General features: G+C 45.4%; 1 protein-coding gene across 6 annotated transcripts in view; it reads left to right on the top strand.

Annotated features, from left to right (window-relative positions):
- The window catches only part of FLNB (filamin B), a 139,365-nt gene that overhangs the window by 8,917 nt on the left and 114,007 nt on the right, over positions 1–16,441 (top strand). The gene's annotated exons all lie outside the window — the stretch shown is intronic.

The raw sequence follows: 16,441 nt of genomic DNA, 5'->3' as shown, positions 1-16,441 counted from the left end.
CTGGAAGTCAGCAGTGTGGAGGAGGCTGCCTCCTGGCTGCAGTCCTGTGGGGCTTGCAGTGCCCACCACCTGTGGGTATATGGGTGGGCTTTGCTGAGACCCAGCTATCCTGGGAGATCCTTGGTGGCAGTCGACATTGGCATAGCTGTGCTTTGTCAGCAGTGACCTTACCCCACATCCTTTCCTTCTGCTACCTGTAAACATTAACTGGCAGGGGCAGCAGGGTGGAGGTGGGGCATTGGGTTGCGATTGCCACTGAGCAGAACTTTTCTTTCCTGGCTGGCACTCAGCCTGTATCGGTCAAGCAGCCCTGGTACAAACTTCCAATCCAAGCCAGCTGTTCCTTGCTCATATTCAAGGAGCCTGGGGGGCAGGCCCCTTACTCACCACCAGGGCACCAAGCCGTGTGCTCCAGGCCTGCATTTGTGTCCCTAAGGGGCTTCTCCTGCAGTACAGCTCCTGAGCGATCAAGCTGGTCTTGCCGGCCGTCTCTAGGTGCTCAGCCTCCCTAGAAATCGCAGGGCTGGCTTGTTGAAAGGTCTGGGCGTTAACACAACACTCCTGTTCTCCCTCTCTGAAGGCCCTTTATGTTGGCATGAATTCCTTTTCTCATGGAGATCTGAAAGCTCTTTTGACTAAATGGGTCACCTTTCTGGGTATTTTCTTAAGGCTGGTCAGCTTTTGCCACGCCAGACAACTTTTCTGGAATTTCCGTTTAGATATAAAGGCAACCAAAGAGGTTGGAATTATTTGGAACCCTGTGTGGAATTTTGGCTTTCGAGCTATAGGGAAATGGGTGGGGACTGTGGCAGGGACTGTGTAAATTCCCCGCGTCCCATAAATTAAGATTTTGAGATTAGCAGAGGCAGGCAGTGGTCAGCTTTCCTTCAACAAACGGGAGTGGTGCGGCTTTCTGCCTCGTGCTTATGGTGACCCAGGCAGAGGCAGGCCTCCCATGAAGCCGGGGGTATGAAAGGAGTCTCAGTGACTAGAATCAGATTCCTCCATCTCCCCTGCAGCCTCGAAGAAAATAACCAAGTTCTTATCATGCTGGTACTGCACTGCTTGTGTGCACCTCCCTGAAGTGATTTATCAGATATTCTGGGAAAACAAGAATTATTTGGCATTCTACAGCCTGCTGGGAGCACAGCTCAGACTGGTGCTTTTTTTTTTCCCTGTCCTGGACCTTCATAGCGGCACAGGGCTTTCTCTAGTTGTAGAGCACCAGCTTCTCATTGTGGTGGGTTCTCTTGTGGGACGTGGGCTCCAGAGGGCAGGGTCGGTGGCTGTGGCACAGGGGCTTAGTTGCCCCCTGGCATGCGGGATCTTCTCAGACCAGGATCGAACCTGTGTCCCCTGCATTGACAGGCAGATTCTTAATCCTGGATCACCAGGGAGGTCCAGCTTGGTACTTAATGCACAGGAACAAAGTGATTGTTCCCTAGTGAGGTAAAAGCAAGGCAGAGGAGGAGGTCCAGGCCCTGCTGCCCCAGGGGTCCTCAGGTGCTGAGGCCTTGGGGCTCCAACCCTAAAGGGCCTTTGTGACTTGGCAGTTCTGTTAATTGAACAGAGTTAGTTCTGGGTTCTGTTTACAGGATTCCTTGTCAGAAGAGGCAGAGGCTGGAAGACCGAGGGTGTGCTGCTGGTGGGACTGGGGGCCGCTCAGTGCAGCTTCCAGCCATCCCAGGGCAGAACCCAGAAAGTGTTCTGGGAGAAGGAACCTTGGTGGATCCTGGCTTGCAAGCACTGGGCAGTGGCTTGTCACTTTCCCCATCTCTACTACAGCTGGATCTTGGGGAATGCCTCTTCTGCTGGGAAGGCCTTTACAGGAAGTGATCGAGGTGTCATGTTACACTTCCAGAGGGGCACACATCTCTTACCTAATTGCCTCTCCTCTTCTTAGGACTTTTGTTTGAAAGCCATGGAGAGTCACAGCCAAGGTGGGAGGGCACCCACAGCTCCCCCTCCCCTGGTGCCCTTCCAGTTCATAGCTGACTGAGCTGTGTTGGTCTCCTAACTTGCCTGTCTTGTTCTCCTACTGGGTGACGACTGCTCCAGGTCAGGCGCTGTGTCTGGAGCTCTGAGCTTGGCTTTTAGTAGGAATATAATAAATAACTTATCGAATAAATAAACAACCTCCAGCATAGATGGGTTGAATAGTAAGTTTGGTACTTTGACTTGTTTGCAGCGTATTTGCTTTCAAAAAATGGATGATCATTAGGCTACAGAGAAATAGGAGTTATGTGCAGTGGACAGTTGGATCTGGGGTCCCAGTAGAACACCTCAGTTTTGGGGACAGTGAGTAGTAGTCGCTCAGTCGTGTCTGACTCTTTGAAACCCTGTGGACTGGACCCTGCCAGGCTCCTCTGTCCATGGAATTCTCTGGGCAAGAACACTGGAGTGGGTTGTCATGCCCTCCTCCACGGGAATCTTCCCAACCCAGAGATCGAACCCAGGTCTCCCGCATTGCAGGCAGACTCTTTACCATTTGAGCTACCCAGGAAGCCCCAAAATGTTCATCTTTTGGGACAGTGATGCTGAACATAAAGAATTCAGCATTTTGTACTCATTTTTCAAACATCCATAATTTACTTCAACTGTTAGAAAACAAGACGTTTTCCAGGTTGGCCATGTGAGAGTCAGAAAAATGAACATCAAAAGAAGCCACTGAAAGACACTATGATCATAGTAATAGTTTTGTTAATAGTAAATATATATTGAGCATGTTGCTGGTACCTGGCATTGGGATAAATCCTTTTCAATAATGGCTAAATGAAACTCCATTGCAACCCCGAGCTGTGGTTATTGTAGTAACCCCATTACACAGACAAGGAAACTGAGGCACGCCCAGTTCAGCCAGTATGTGGCAGGCTGTGACTCGAACCCTCTCCTGAGATTTCAGTCCTCAAAGGAGAACATGTCAGCTCAGCATGTCTTTGAAACTCACTGCTAATAAGTTGTGTTTTTTTTAATGAAATGAAAAGTTGCATTTGTAGTTCTTTGTTTAAAAAAATTTAGAAACAAGAACATAGAAATATAAAGAAAAAAATGCATCACCTGTGAAGAATGTTAAGTCTTTTTTTTTTTTTTTCCTGTTTTTCCAGAGTTTTGCTTTCAGCTCTCTTTTGATCAGAATGTGGAAGAGGGGATGCATTTTCTTAGGAAAAAGACTGTGGGCTGGAAATGTTTTGTGAAATCATTTTGATCATACTGATGGTTGTAACAAGATTCATCCTTGAGTTATTGCTGAACTGTGGTCAGCATTAAAATTGGAGGTCTTGGTTGAGGCTCATCATGGTTTGCAAGTCTCCCTTCGTCTAGAAATACGTTTTGGTCAACCACAGAGTGGGGTGTTGCAGCCACTGCTGTCTCAAAAGTTTTTAGGATCAACTTTTATTGGGACTGCCAGGGTCTCTTAATAATAGTAATTATCTTTGGTTACATTGTGACCGTGTCTAGTGATTAGTCCAGCACAGAAACATGAAACTGAAAGATACCTGTTAGTTGCTCAGTTCCCTTAGCTGTTTAAATGTCTCAAACATGCTCGGTAACAATGTAGTTGGTTCACTTCTGCCTGCCTCAGTGCTAAGTTGCTTCATTCGTGTCTGATCTTTGTGACCCCATGGACTGTAGCCCGCCATGCTCCTCTGTCCATGGAATTCTCACCCTTGCCTGCCTGCAAACTCTCAGATGTCTGAAGATTGTCTGGAGCCTTGAGTTGTTCTTTGGTTTCTTGGAGACATTTTCTCAACAGCGCTCAGGACACCAGACCCCTGCAACCATCCTGTCTTGGTCTTGTTTGAGGCAAAGGAGATAGACTGTAAACCACTTTTAAATATAAATTGAGTCATTTCCTCAGGGTGCTTAAGAGTATGGGTCAGTTAGACCCTGCTACTTAATACCTAGGAGACTCGCGGCAAGATGCTTGACTTATCCCAGGTTATGTGCCCCGGGCTGTGTTAGTACCCCGCTCTTCGTCTTACTGAGGGTAAATGATACAGTTCCTGTAAAGCACTTGACCCAGCCCTTGGTGGACACTAAGGGACCTGAACTGATGGTCACTGCCTTCCTCCCTCCTCTTAATTCCTGGGCTAGTGGTGGCCACTTTTGACTGGAGGAAGACATGGCCTGATTATCTTCTAAGGGGAAGGGTGGGTCAAAGAAATTGGTGACTCAGAAATTGATCAAAGATACCTCGTACCTTTTAGGGTGTTTTTTGACAAAGAAGTAGCCTGGATTTTTGAGGGCAGGAGTCATAGGCCAGTGGCATTTCCTGGTCTTCTGGACAAATATCCCTTAAGAATAGAAAATAGGTGCCAACTGTTCTTGACACAGTCCCTGACTTTCCCTTTCTTCTTGTTTGGCTAGTGTGTATATACATAGACTAGCTCCTTTGTCCTCCTTCCCTTCTTTAGCCTTTCTTTTTGTCTCCTAGCATGTCCTTTGCTCCCATTTCTTTCTCTCCTGATGTTGCTCTCCTGGAAGTGGCTGTAACACCGTCCAGAGTCCAGGTGACTGCTCACGGGTTTGAGTCTTGACTCTGCCACTTGAGAGCTGGCAGACCCCAGCTCACTGTTCTGCCTCTTATTGTTCTTCTGTCGCTCAGTCATGTCCAATTCTTTGCGACTCCAAGGACTGCAGCACGCCAGGCTTTCCTGTCCACCTCCCGGAGCTTGCTCAAACTCATGTCCATCGAGTCGGTGATGCCATCCAGCCATCTCATCCTCTGTCATCCCCTCCTCCTCCCACCTCAGTCTTTCCCAGCATCAGGGTCTTTTCTAATGAGTCAGTTCTTTGCATCAGGTGGCCAAAGTATTGGAGCTTTAGCTTCAGCATCAGTCCTTCCAGTGAATATTCAGGATTGATTTCCTTTGGGATGGACTGGTTGGATCTCCTTGCAGTCCAAGGGACTCTCAAGAGTCTTCTCCAACACCACAGTTCAAAAGCATCAATTCTTCAGCGCTCAGCTTTCTTTACGGTCCAACCCTCATATCCATACATGACTACTGGAAAAACCATAGCTTTGACTATATGGATCTTTGTTTGCAAAGTAATGTCTCTGCTTTTAATATGCTGTCTAGGTTTGTCATACCTTTTCTTCCAGGGAGCAAGCATCTTTTAATTCCATGGCTGCAGTCACTGCGGTGATTTTGGAGCCCAAGAAAATAGTCTGTCACTGTTTCCATTGTTTCCCCATCTATTTGCCATGAAGGGATGGGATCAGATGCCATGATCTTAGTTTTTTGAATGGTGAGTTTTAAGCCAGCATTGCATTAATATACTGAAGCCCTGCCCCTCCCACTAACTCTTTTCAGCCCCTAGTGGAGGAGAACGAAGAGAAGCCAGTCGTGCTGGAGGGGAGGTGATGCTGACTGCCTTGAACACTTTCCGCCTGAAGCCCAGCAGCTTATCGTAGCTGCTCCCGCAGCCCCAGCCCCACTCCTTCAGCCTGGCTTGTTGGCTGACCTGGCCCGGGGCGCCGCCGTTTTTCTCTTCTAGTCCTGGCCCTTTGATCTGGGATCATGGTGGGACTGCCTGAGCCACCTGTCAGGATTTGTGCGGCCCTGGGTGTGGTCTTGAACCCAGCACTGTCTAACCTCGTCTCACGGAGCCACCAACATGTTTTTACAGTAGTTCTTGGGAACTGGACTGCTGGGCTGACAACAGCCTGTACAGACAGCATCAAGATTGCCCGAATGGAGTGAAGGAAGGCAGCTGGCACTGCAGACTGTGGCTGCTGAGACCAGGGGATGTGGGAGGCTGGGGGGCAGGCAGCATTCTCAGTTCTTGTCAGGAGTATGCTGGTCTTGGCCCAGACAGGCTGAAGGGATCTGTGTCTCGTGTAACTACTTGCTTCTCCCAGTTACCCCTTGAGTGCAGCTGCCTGCTGTGTCCTTTGTTGGGCCACATTTCTAATACTTAACTTTTAGGGAGTGTCATTCTTTTGGGTCATCTTTTGTGGGGGCAGGGAACACCCAACATCTTTCCCAGAGATAGAATTTGTGGAGGGTGGGGGTTACTTCAGTGAGTGACTAGTGCAGATTTTTATTTTTTATTTTTTAATGATTGTATTTATTCTTATTTCTTTATTTTTGGCTGTTCTGGGTCTTCATTGCTGCACGTTTGTTTTTCTTGTGGCCAGTGGGGGTACTGTCTGCCTGGGGTGCGTGGGCTTCTCACCGCACTGGCTCCTCTTGCTGTGGCTCCCGGGCTCTGAGCGCCGGCTCAGTACTTGTGGCGCACGAGCTTAGTTGCTCTGAGGCATGTGGGATCTTCCCAGATCAGGGATTCAACCCGAGTCTCCTGCATTGGTCGGTTGATTCTTGGAAGCTATTAGTCAGCCTGAGTACCGTTTCCATGTGATAGAGCAAAAATTTAAACCATTATACAATGGCTCTTGTTTCTTTTTCGTCAGCTTTTAAAGTTGACCATCGGTTGGGTGTTATCAATAAGATCAGCTCTGCATCTGGAGACCAGTTTCTCATCCTGGAAAAGGCCCAGAGCAAGTTGGATTTGTCAGGATTTCCGGTCCCAGGCAGATGGCAGGACCAGACACTGTACCCTAGTCCCAGGCCTGCTTCTGTCATCCTGGGTTGAGAGCCCCAACCTCTCAGCCTGCTTCCCCATCTGTAAAGTGGGAAATCTGGCCTGTGCCTGTGTCTCCCCAAATCCAGTTATTTGTAAAGGAACCACCTTTATTCTTTTTGCCATCTCCCATGTCTCTTATTCAATTTTCACTCACCACCCCTCCCCCGCAGTTGACTGACTCACTTGTAAAACAAATGTATTTGGAAAGGAGACTTTCATAATATGGAAAAGCAGTGTCACTAGGTAAATCGAAGGTAACCATAAATAAACCCCAAACAGTGTCATTAAATCCCAGCTGGTGCTGTTGCCTGTTCTCAGCAGGAGGCCTACTCTTTTGGTTAAAAGGAAAATTAGCCAGAGGTGAAGAGGTGTTCAAAGTCACCTACAGCACACTCAGCCTTTTTCCTTGACCTACTCCAAAGAGTTGAGAAAGAATTGGAAGGAGAATAAAGTTTTCTCACCTGTAGCACAGAGTAGTAATGCATAGATAATTTGTTCAGTAAAGACTTGTGGAGCCTCTGCTGTGCACCGGGAGCTGTGCTGGAGGCTAGGAGCATAAAGGGGATTGGGGCTTGGAAAAATGGCTAAGAAAATAATTTTTAAATTTGAGTATTTTGAATGAACAATAAACTTATTTCAGTCCAGAATAATTCTGGGCTTCCCAGGTTAGCAAAGTGGTAGAGTCCACTTGCCAATGCAGGAGATGCAAGAGATGCAGGTTCAATTCCTGGGTCAGGACGATCCCTTGAAGTAGGAAGTGGCAACCTGCTCCAGTGTTCTTGCCTGGACAGAGGAACCTGACTGGCTACAGTCCATGGGGTTGACCTGCAAAGAGTCGAACAAGACTGAGTGAGCACATAACAAATCCAGAATAATTCTAAAGAAACAAAACATATTGAAATTATATCATAGTTGAACTATGATACATTGTTTCAACTATTGTAGCCTAGTTGAAATTGTGTCATAGTTCTTACAGTAACAATCCATCTTAACCGTTTATGTGATGGTAACCGATTTTGCCTCCCTAAAGCTTGCTTTGAGTTGAAACTCTCTTGGAGTCCCTATCAGTAGATAAAGTAAAGCAAATATGCTGAATATACTGTTTGTAGTATGGTCCCTTCCCCTCAGATTAGCATGTCCCATAGTTCCTACAAAGCAAGATGAACACAGGATTGGATCTCAGAATTACCTCTGGCTATTCTCCAGGAATGGATGGTATGCTCTTAAGTAGTCGGGGTATGAGGCTGAGTCAGATTTTTCTGTCCATCTGCTAGTTGATGACATGACGTGCCTCCCTTGGGTTTCTGGGAATGGGGAGCTCATGGTTAAGAGTGAGGACTTGGGAGTTGGGCAGCTCTGGGGTCGAATCTGGCATTTACTGTGTGATGTAGTATTGGGTTACCTGGTTTCTCTGGGTTAGTGCTCAGTGTTCTCACCAGTAAACCTAGGATAATCATAGTTTCTACCTGTAGGAGTGGGTGTGAAGATTTAATGAGTAAAGTACTTGCCACATGGGAAGTATTTGGAAAACACTGTCAGGGAATCAATCCCACACTTTTCTGGTTGAAAGGGTTAAGTTTTTACTGCTCTAGGCTGGTGGGTGAGTGAGGTGAAGGGAGATGTCAGATTTGGGGTTGGGTTTGTTGGTGCTGATTGGTGTTAGGTTTGGGACAAATGGTGTCAGGACCCCAAGACATTGTGTATGGATGAAATGGATAGCAAGAAGAGCCCTCGGGCTTCCCTGGTGACTCAGTGGTAAAGAATCCACCTGCCAATGCAGGAGACATGGGTTCCATCCCTGGTCTGGGAAGATCCCACATGCCACAGAGCACTAAGCCCATGTGCCACAGCTGAGGAACCTGAGAGCCCACAGCTACTGAAGCCTGTGCGCCTACAGCCTGTGTTCCACAAGGGGAGCCACCGCAATAGAAAGGCCTCACAAAGAAACTAGAAGTAGCCCCTGCTTGCCACAACTACAGAAAAGCCCACACAGCAATGAAGACCCAGCACAGCCAAAAATAAGTAAATAAAATTAAAAAAAGAAAAGAAGAGTCCTCAAGGAGAAAATGGGGCATTTAGAATCCTTTCAGTTGCAAGGAATGGGACCCTGAACTGGCTCACTTACAAAAAAAATTGATTGTGCATGTCAGCAAGCCCAGACAGAGTGGGTTATGGGTTTCTGGGACACAGTGACTCAGTGATGTCATCAAGGACATAGGTTCTTGGAGTTTCTGCTCTCATGGATTCATTGTTCCTGAGACTGATTCCCCTTGTGTGTTTTCCCATAGCAGAGATTTCTTCCTTTGAGGTTGAGAGACAGTTCCTGGGAGTTCTTATAAGCCAAGAACAACTTTCCTGGAAGGTGGTAACAGATCCTCCTTATGTCCCATCGTCCCAAATTAGATCACACGCCTACTTTTGAGTCCATATCTGGCAAGCAGGATGGTTTGTCCTGAGACCATGAGGCCTTTTTCAGAGCTGAGTGCACAGTCATTTCCTTGAAAGTGCACAGGTTCTATCCAGACTTCTATCAGAACTGTTCCAGGAAGGACAAGTAGGCTGGGTGCTGGGTGGGCCTGTTGTAGGAGGTGGAATCAGAAAAGGGGTTGGGACTCGCTTGGGGGGAAGGAGGAGTGTGATGGGGAAGATGTGTGTCTTATTCCACAGGCGTCTTCCTCTATCTCTCTACCTCCCTCAGCCCCTTTGTTTTATACCCAGGGGTCATATCCACACCCTCTGCTCCCTCTCAGATCCTTCCTACTGTTTATCCTGCCTCAGTTCAGTTCAGTACAGTTCAGTTGCTCAGTTGCGTCCCACTCTTTGTGACCCCATGGACTGCAGCACACCAGGCTTCCCTGTCCATCACCAACTCCTGGAGATTGCTCAAACTCATGTCCATTGAGTCAGTGATGCTATCCAACCATCTCTACTTATCCTGTCTTCTTGAGACCTGTGCCTTCATACAGATTTTTTTGGTAGGAATCCTACTGATTGCATATCATTTGTAAAATAGAAATAATTTGTAAAGTATTTATTGTTTCTTTCCTAGATAGGAGTAAATATACATTTTTGCATAGAAATTGGAAAATTGCATAAAAATAGTAAAAGGGGAAAAATCGCTGATAACCTCACTATTCATAGATAACCAAGGCATTGTTACCATTCCCTTCTGGTTTTCTCACCTATATTTATATAACACATTATAAATAGCTTAGGAGTCAGACTGGATGTAGTTTTGTATTTCATCATTTGATGATACTTTGTCATCAAGTATCACTTAAAAACTTGATTTCTTAAAACACTCCATCATAAAGGGCATATCCTTTAAAATTATGTCAATAAAAATGGAGTACAGAGCAATAAAAATGAATAAGCTATAACTCTGCTTAGTTTGACACGACTGAGCGACTTCACTTTCACTTTTCACTTTCATGCATTGGAGAAAGAAATGGCAACCCACTCCAGTATTCTTGCCTGGAGAATCCCAGGGACAGCGGAGCCTGGTGGGCTGCTGTCTATGGGGTCGCACACAGTCGGACACGACTGAAGCGACTTAGCAGCAGCAGCAGCAGCTGCTTAGTTTGGGGTCTCCTGAGAATCCGCTGAGTGCAAGGACCTGCCTCCAGGTGGAGGTGCCTTTTGGGAGTGGGATGATCCCAGAAAGTAGGAAGGAGGGATGATGAATGGAAGAGAGAAGGAGGAGAAACCAATATTAAGGTAAATTATCAAGGTCATTGCTGTGGGCAGCAGGGACTGAGTTCTGCTGGGATCTCCTGAGGAGTGTACAGAATGCAGCGAGAATTGTCTACCTGGAGAAGGACAGGAAGCTGGAGACCCACCAGCTCCTCTTCTCTCCATCTCCTTAAAGATGGAGACGTGAATTCCTTTGAACCTCCATTCTGGGTGCACACTGCATGATAACTCTGGGGCGGGGGCAGGGGCAAAAGGGAAAAGAAGGGACCTGTGCTTGTGTAGACCGGTGGTTCCAGCGAGGAGATCTGAGCTGGCCCAGGAGTGCCCATCATATCTGTGGCTTAAATCAGACATGGGTCAATTGAATGGTCACAGGCATCAGCAGCATCTCCAGGCTAATCACCCTGCATCAGTTCCACAATGTTGACAAGAAAAAGCAAACTGCAGAAAGATAGCCACTCTGTGATACTGTTTATATAAAGTTTTACATAGATAATAGAAATACAGCTCTGTTTATGGGAATAATTATCACCACACTTTGGACAGAGATTGCCTGCAGTAGGGGATAAAGGGTGCTGTCATGAAGGGATGTGCAGGGGTTTTCCACTCTTTGTAACATTTTAGTTGTTCAGTTGCATGGTGATTGTATTGTTCTTCTGCCTCTGTTTGTGTGTGTGTGTGTGTGTGTGTGTTATTTCCCTTTTATACTTTCAGTGGGCTTCCCCTGTGGCTCAGCTGGTAAAGAATCTGCCTGCAATGCTGGAGACCTGGGTTTGATCCCTGGATTGGGAAGATCCCCTGGAGAAGGGAACAGCTACCCACTCCAGTATTCTGGCCTACAGAATTCCATGGACTGTATGGTCCATGGGATTCCAAAGAGTCGGACACAGCTGAGCAACTTCACACACATACTTTCAGTGCCGGTACAGTGTATTATTGAAAGTGATCAAGGGAAGTTAAAAGGTTTTGTTGTTGTCTGCCTGTTGGGCCTAGCTCGTTAGAAAGAAAACAGATCATCCTCAAGATGTCAGGATGATATTAGGACAGAAGACATTTACACTTCGCAAGGCTTCTACCCTCCCACTCCCCAAGTATGTGTTGAAACTCCTGAGCTCATAACCTTAGAATGTAAGGCCCCTCCATTGTTTGTGAACACGGCAGGCTTGGGTTTCTCAAAGGCAGAGAGAATGTCTAATGTTTGCCTCTGGGAGCTTCTCGTCAATGGCTTTTTGTCTAAGTGAAGGCAGTATTTCTCAAGGAGCTATCTCAAGGGATTGCTGGTATGTTTGCATTGTCTTTAAAAGTAGGGGAGAAAGTCCAGAGTTGGGGATGGTTTGATGATGAAATGAATGTTACCAGTTAGCTACTTTATAAGAACACCTTTGCATTGTGACCAAAATCAAGCTTATCTATTTTGTGGTTTTGTGGTTCCTATCTATGAGGGCTGTGGTCTTGGTGTTCCAGGCAGCTGAATGTATAAGCTCAAAAATTTTTAACTTTAAAGATTACTTTATTGAGTTATAACCAACATATAACAAATGACATATTTAAAAGTGTACAATTCAAAGGCAACAAAAGCAAAAGTGAACAAATGGGAATACATCAAATTGTTAAGTTTCTGCATAACAAAGGAAACCATCAACAACATGGAAAGGCAACCTACCAAATAGGAAAAAATATTTGCAAAATCTGTATCTGATATGGAATTAATATCCAAAATATATAAAGAACTCAAAAGCAGAAAACCCCAGACAATGGTGCCAGAGGATTCAAATGGACTTTTCCAAAGAACACATACAAACAGCCAGTGAGTATGTAAAAACATGCTTGGCATTGCTAATCAGTTCAGTCCAGTCGCACAGTCATGTCCGACTCTTTGCAACCCCATGAACCGCAGCACGCCAGGCCTCCCTGTCCATCACCAACTCCCAGAGTCCACCCAAACCCATGTCCATCGAGCTGAAGATGCCATCCAACCATCTCATCCTCTGTTGTCCCCTTCTCCTCCTGCCCTCAATCTTTCCCAGCATCAGGATCTTTTCCAATGAGTCAGCTCTTCGCATCAAGTGGCCAAAGTATTAGAGTTTCAGCTTCAACATCAGTCCTTCCAATGAATATTCAGGACTGATCTTCTTTAGGATGGTCTGGTTGGATCTCCTTGCAGTCCAAGGGACTCTCAAGAGTCCTCTCCAACACCACAGTTCAAAAGCATCAGTTCTTTGGCGCTCAGCTTTCTTTATAGCCCAACTCTCACATCCATACATGACCACTGGAAAAACCATAGCCTTGACTAATCAGGGAAATGCAGATCAAAACCACAGTGACAGACTTCCCTGGTTAAGACTCCACTTCCACTGCAGCGGGCATGGGTTCCATCCCTGATCTGGGAACTAAGATCCCTCATGCCCCAAGGTGCAGCCAAAAAAAATGAAAGGGAAATGGAGCAACAAACTATCACTTCACAATTGTTCGAATGGCTACTACCTAAAAACAGAAGAGATAGCAAGTATTGGCGAGGATGTGGAATAAAGGGAACACTTGGATACTGCAGCCACTACAGGAAAACAGTATGACAGTTCCTCAAAAACATTAAAAGGGGGACAACCCTATGATCCGGTGATTCCACTTCTGGTGTTTATCTCAAGAAAACAGGAACACTCAGAAAAGGAATATGCACCTGATGTTCGCTGCAGGATTATTTACAATAGCCAAAATAAGGAAACAGCCTAAATGTTTAACAATAGATGAATAAAGAAAATGTGATATATGTATGTCACATATTCAGCAATAAAAAATGAATTCTTGCCATTTTCAACAATATGGATGAACCTTGAGGTCGAATAAGTCAGATATCATCTGATCTCATTTGTATGTGGAATCTTAAAAAAAAACACACATATACGCCCACACATAAAAAAACTGTATCATAGATACAGAGAAGAGATTGATAGTTGTCAGAGGCCAGCGTTGAGGGGTGGGCAAAATGAGTGAGGAGGATCAAAAGTTACAAACTTCCACTTATAAAATAAGCGAGTCCTGGGGATGTAGCGTACAGCATGGTGGCTATAGTTGATAACACTGTGTTGCTGCGTGTGGTGACAGATGTTAACTAGAATTATTGTGATCATTTTGCAATGTATATATACAAATATTTTTAAAAAGAGATAGAAATGATTGTATCTGCTGAACTAAGGGCAAAATCTCAGCTTCTAAACGTCAGTCGTGTGCCATGTTTTCCCTATTTTGCTCTGAAAGAAATCTTGCTGAGTCTCTATCTCAGTGTCTGTATAAAAAAGTGTACAGTTTGATATGTTTTGAGATACACACACACACCCATTGTGAAACATTGTGAAACCACCACCATAACCAAGGTAATAAACATATCTATCTAGCCTCCAAACTTTCTTGCATCTCTGTAATTCCTCCCTCCCATCTGCACACAATCACTGATCTGCCTTCTGTCAGTAGGTCAGTTTACAATTTTTAGAATATTATATAAATGGAACCCTACAGTATACACTTAAAAAAAAAAAAAAAGCCTCCTTTCAGCCATTGTAATTATTCTGAAATTCATCCTTGATATTGCATGCATCAACAGTTCATTTCTTTTTATTGCTAAGCAGTATTTCACTTTATGCATATACTGTAGTTCTGTTAATGATGTCTGGATTGGTTCCAAATAAAGCTATTATGAACACTTTGTACAAGTCTGTATATGGACAGATACTTCCTTTTTTCCTGAGTGAATGATTGGATCATATGGTAGGTATACGTTTAACTTCTTAAGAAACTGCCAAACTGTTTTCCAGGTTTTCCATTTTCCGTTTCTACCAACAGTGTATGAGAGTTCCAGTTCTTGTACATCCTAGCCACAAGAAGTGATTTTTTTTTCCCCCCATAAAAGAGAGTACTTTTTAAGCTAGTTGGTAAAAGCAGCTGTGGCTTTAGTCACTTTTCATTTGTCTGTCTTCCACCACAAAGGTTTTCATTCTCACTGTCAACAGATTCTAGAACTAGTTTACTTGTAGGAAAAAGTCCCTGAAGTCCTTATACCATGGTATAAGTGGTGGGTGCTTCTTGAGAATAAAATAGAGTGTCTCAAAGCCATCATTCAAGGAGAGGTAGGAGAACTAACATCTGCTGTGTGCTGGAGACAGCTAAGTGGTGCTTTTCATCAAGTATCTCGTGAATTCTAACAGCCCTATGAAGTATGTATTATCTGTTCTTTACAGATGGGGAAACCGAGACACTGAGCTGTTTAGTGACTTGCCACATAGCCAGGAAGCAGAAGAAACAGACTGAAAGCAAATGTATCAGTGAGGATGTGCATGGTTCCATGTCATAGGAAGCCCAACTAATCCTGGCTCATCTAAAAAGGAAGCTCATTGGCTCCTGCAGCTGGAAAGTGCAGCAGTGGGGCAGGCTGCAGGTACATTTTGATCTAGGGGTTTCCGGATTGTCAGAACCTTGGCTCTGTTTCTCTAAGATTCTTTTGTCTCATGGACAGGCTGGTATAGAAGTTCCTGGCCCCCATAGCCACACCCACGCTTCCCACAGGCAGGCCCTGCTCCAGGAAATCCCTGAGGTTCTCTCTGATTGGACCAGCCTATGTCATCTGCCCTCTTTTCAACCAATCACTGGTGTTAGGATAGGCTTAACCTAGATCACATGTCCTGTCTTCCCCCACATCTGGGAGAAAGGACCTCAGAGGGGTTTCTCATACTGAATCATTTCTACCTTAAGTTGCTCCTTGTTATTTAGAAACCTCCTTCATTTCATGAAACTGGTATCATTGGCTGTGGTATTATATGGCCTGTGACTTAGAGTGATCACTTCTGTCCCCCCTTGAAGCAAGACTACCTCTTCACCTCACAAGCAGATCAAACAGGAAAAAAAAAAAAAAGAGCATGAAGTGTAGCATGCTTGAGGTTTCTTTTACGTTATCATCTGTATAATTAAAAGGCGTTAGTTAGACTTGGATATTAAATAAACTTTGCCTTTAAATGACATAATTTTCATGGCTTTGAAAATTAACATCATTTGTGACCCTCGGTATTGCAGATTTGTTAGAGTGCCATCTCAAGAACGTATAAAATGGCAGCAAGAGGCACCCCACTCCCCTTTCTAAGGGGAAGAATTGAAAGAAGAAATGAGTGAGGAATAGGGGATTTGATTACCTTCCAGAGTCTTCATTGAAGGAGAGGAAAATGTAGCTCAGCCTTGGGGACTCTTCCCAATTAAAAACTAAAAAAAGATCGTGGTTATGGGGCTTGGACTTCTGACAAACCAGCAGCCTGGGTCATCTTGAGTGTTATTCCAGATTGGAAGGTTCTGTTAGGTGTAAAGTGGAAGCTTCAAGAATTCCTCATTGGACAGTCAAGACTGTTCCCTTATCAAAGCCCCAGCCAGAGGAGACCACCTTAGTCACTGGACAGATGAGTTGACCACGTGTGATGTCTGGCTCAGCACAACATACGTGACCTGAGGTGGCAGCATGGGAATGAGTCTTACTGGGATTAACTTTCTATTGTGATGTACTTTCAAATGAGACCATCCTTTTCTCTCTGGTGATCTCACCAGGGCCCTTATGCTACAAAGCATAATTGTTTTGGACCTATAAATTTAAGCCTCTTAATTAATTGACTCAAGACCTAAGAGCAGATTTGCTGTCTTTGTAATGAGTCCGTGGCTTTGCATGCTCTGACTCAGATGAAAGGGGACTGCAGAGCCCAGAATGAGAAGAACGCAGAGCTGGCACACCTAGCTCTTCTTCTGACTGTGCTCTTTGTCAGCCCTGCCCTTGGGCCTCCGTTTCCTCATCTGCAAGCTCTGAGCACTGACCCAGAATCGGGGCAGCAATTAGCGGGCTGCACTTTTCTCTCTTCTCAGCAGACACTGCTGGACGCCCATACTGTTCTTTCCTGCCGAGCCCAGACTTGACTTTTGAGTCCCTTTGCGGTGTGGTGCTCCGGGTAACCATTTAGTTCTTAACTGTCTCCAGGAAACTACCTGAACTTGACCTCCCCTTCATCTACAGTGGCTTGAATTTTACCCTGTGAAGAGCCTACAAAGCCCGTTGTGCCCAGTGGGCTGCTGGTGATGGCCTCAGTTTTCACATCAGCTGCCCCGAGCGCCTTACCCTGACAGCATGTTCTCCTTC

Source organism: Bubalus kerabau, chromosome 20 (assembly GCF_029407905.1).
Source record: "Bubalus kerabau isolate K-KA32 ecotype Philippines breed swamp buffalo chromosome 20, PCC_UOA_SB_1v2, whole genome shotgun sequence".
In the NCBI taxonomy this organism is placed as follows: domain Eukaryota; kingdom Metazoa; phylum Chordata; class Mammalia; order Artiodactyla; family Bovidae; genus Bubalus; species Bubalus kerabau.
The sequence above is the reverse complement of the archived record's forward strand: the minus strand, read 5'-3'. Positions and strand labels throughout refer to the sequence as shown.